The 2,500-nt window shown below is 44.8% G+C and overlaps 1 non-coding gene across 1 annotated transcript; it reads right to left on the bottom strand.

The window, feature by feature from the left end:
* Positions 1–274: 274 nt before the first annotated feature.
* On the bottom strand, positions 275–431 carry LOC125076547. Its single transcript, XR_007120499.1, has one exon. It is a non-coding gene; the product is annotated as a 5.8S ribosomal RNA (ribosomal RNA).
* Between the last annotated feature and the right edge of the window lie 2,069 nt (positions 432–2,500).

Below are 2,500 nucleotides of genomic sequence, written 5' to 3'. Positions count from 1 at the left end.
CGTAAACGTACACACGAACGCGTATATAAAAATATAAATAATATATACACACACACGCATGTAAACGTAAACATACATACACATCGTATTTGTTATATTTGAACGGACCGAGAACGAGATTTATATTAAGTATATTTAAACACGTAATATAACACATCGAACGCGGATACCGTCATATGTTCGAGAAACGTCAGTCAGTCTATTGAGTCGGTTACGAAATAATAGACATTACGACATTAAACATTGAACAGTGTGGTTTATATTTTTATACAGCCGGCCCTCAGACAGGAGTGGTCCTGGATGTTTCTCCACGGACCGCAATGTGCGTTCGAAATGTCGATGTTCAAATGTGTCCTGCAGTTCACACTATGACGCGCAGTTAACTGCGTTCTTCATCGACCCGCGAGCCAAGTGATCCACCGTCCAGGGTAATGGTTTTTAATTTGTTTTATTTTTATAATTTCTACGATCACTCGAACGATTCTATACGCCAGTGATATGAGTTTATTTTTTTTTTATTTTTATTTTTTTTTTTGTTTTTTTCTCTTATTTTTAGTATACAGAGAAAAATTCAAAAAATTAAAAAAAAAAAAAAAAAAAAAGTTAAAAAAAAAAAAAAGTACAAAAAAAAAAAAAAAGAAATATACATTTTATTTGAAGATGACGATGTGCGTTAACACATCGTACTTTCCTCGAAATCGACATCGAAAAATATCAGAATAGGACGCGTTACACGACTCTGGACTCTGACTCGGACACACTGCTGTGTGAGAGAGAGAGAGTGAGAATCGCGTCCTCGCATCGAAACGACACATTCCGAACGTCGATATTTGTGTTTTAGAATTTTATTATCGTTCATTATCGCACTCTTTCGAGATTGATAATTTACGTTAATGATCCTTCCGCAGGTTCCCCTACGGAAACCTTGTTACGACTTTTACTTCCTCTAAATGATCAAGTTTGGTCAACTTCCCAGCAACGCCGACGGCCGTGAAGCCACCGCGTGTCGGTCCGAAGACCTCACTAAATCATTCAATCGGTAGTAGCGACGGGCGGTGTGTACAAAGGGCAGGGACGTAATCAACGCGAGCTTATGACTCGCGCTTACTAGGAATTCCTCGTTTATGGGGGATAATTGCAAACCCCAATCCCCAGCACGAAGGAGTTTCAACGGGTTGCCCGGGCCTCTAGGCCAGGGAGAACATGCTGATTCCTTCAGTGTAGCGCGCGTGCGGCCCAGGACATCTAAGGGCATCACAGACCTGTTATTGCTCAATCTCGTGCGGCTCGAAGCCGCCGGTCCCTCTAAGAAGAATTTTAATACGCCGCCAGTGAGTTGCTCGACCGAAATCGAGCACACCTAAATGACGACGCCTATTTAGCAGGCTAGAGTCTCGTTCGTTACCGGAATTAACCAGACAAATCGCTCCACCAACTAAGAACGGCCATGCACCACCACCCACCGAATCAAGAAAGAGCTATTAATCTGTCAATCCTTCCGGTGTCCGGGCCTGGTGAGATTTCCCGTGTTGAGTCAAATTAAGCCGCAGGCTCCACTCCTGGTGGTGCCCTTCCGTCAATTCCTTTAAGTTTCAGCTTTGCAACCATACTCCCCCCGGAGTCCAAAATCTTTGGTTTCCCGGAAGCTGCCCGCCGAGCCATTGTAGTAACGTCGGCGGATCGCTAGATGACATATTTACGGTTAGAACTAGGGCGGTATCTAATCGCCTTCGAACCTCTAACTTTCGTTCTTGATTGATGAAAACACCTTTGGCAAATGCTTTCGCTGATGTTCGTCTTGCGACGATCCAAGAATTTCACCTCTAACGTCGCAATACGAATGCCCCCAGTTATCCCTATTAATCATTACCTCGGAGTTCTGAAAACCAACAAAATAGAACCGAGATCATATTCTATTATTCCATGCACGAAATATTCAAGCGGCATTTTGAGCCCGCTTTGAGCACTCTAATTTGTTCAAAGTAAAATTGTCGGCCCATCTCGACACTCACTGAAGAGCACCGCGATAGGATTTTGATATTGAACCGGCGTTTTACCGCCGGCTCACCGACGATATGCTCCGCAGACGTGTCAGTATCACCGCGGATGCGGTGCACCGACAGCGCGGCGCACAAATGCAACTACGAGCTTTTTAACCGCAACAATTTTAGTATACGCTATTGGAGCTGGAATTACCGCGGCTGCTGGCACCAGACTTGCCCTCCAATTGTTCCTCGTTAAAATATTTAAAGTGTACTCATTCCGATTACGAGGCCTCGAAAGAGTCCCGTATCGTTATTTTTCGTCACTACCTCCCCGTGCCGGGAGTGGGTAATTTGCGCGCCTGCTGCCTTCCTTGGATGTGGTAGCCGTTTCTCAGGCTCCCTCTCCGGAATCGAACCCTGATTCCCCGTTACCCGTGACAACCATGGTAGTCGCAGAAACTACCATCGAAAGTTGATAAGGCAGACATTTGAAAGATGCGTCGCCGGTACTGGAC

This window comes from Vanessa atalanta, unplaced genomic scaffold (genome assembly GCF_905147765.1).
Source record: "Vanessa atalanta unplaced genomic scaffold, ilVanAtal1.2, whole genome shotgun sequence".
Taxonomy (NCBI): domain Eukaryota; kingdom Metazoa; phylum Arthropoda; class Insecta; order Lepidoptera; family Nymphalidae; genus Vanessa; species Vanessa atalanta.
Note: the sequence above shows the minus strand (reverse complement) of the source record. Positions and strands in the feature narration are given on the sequence as shown.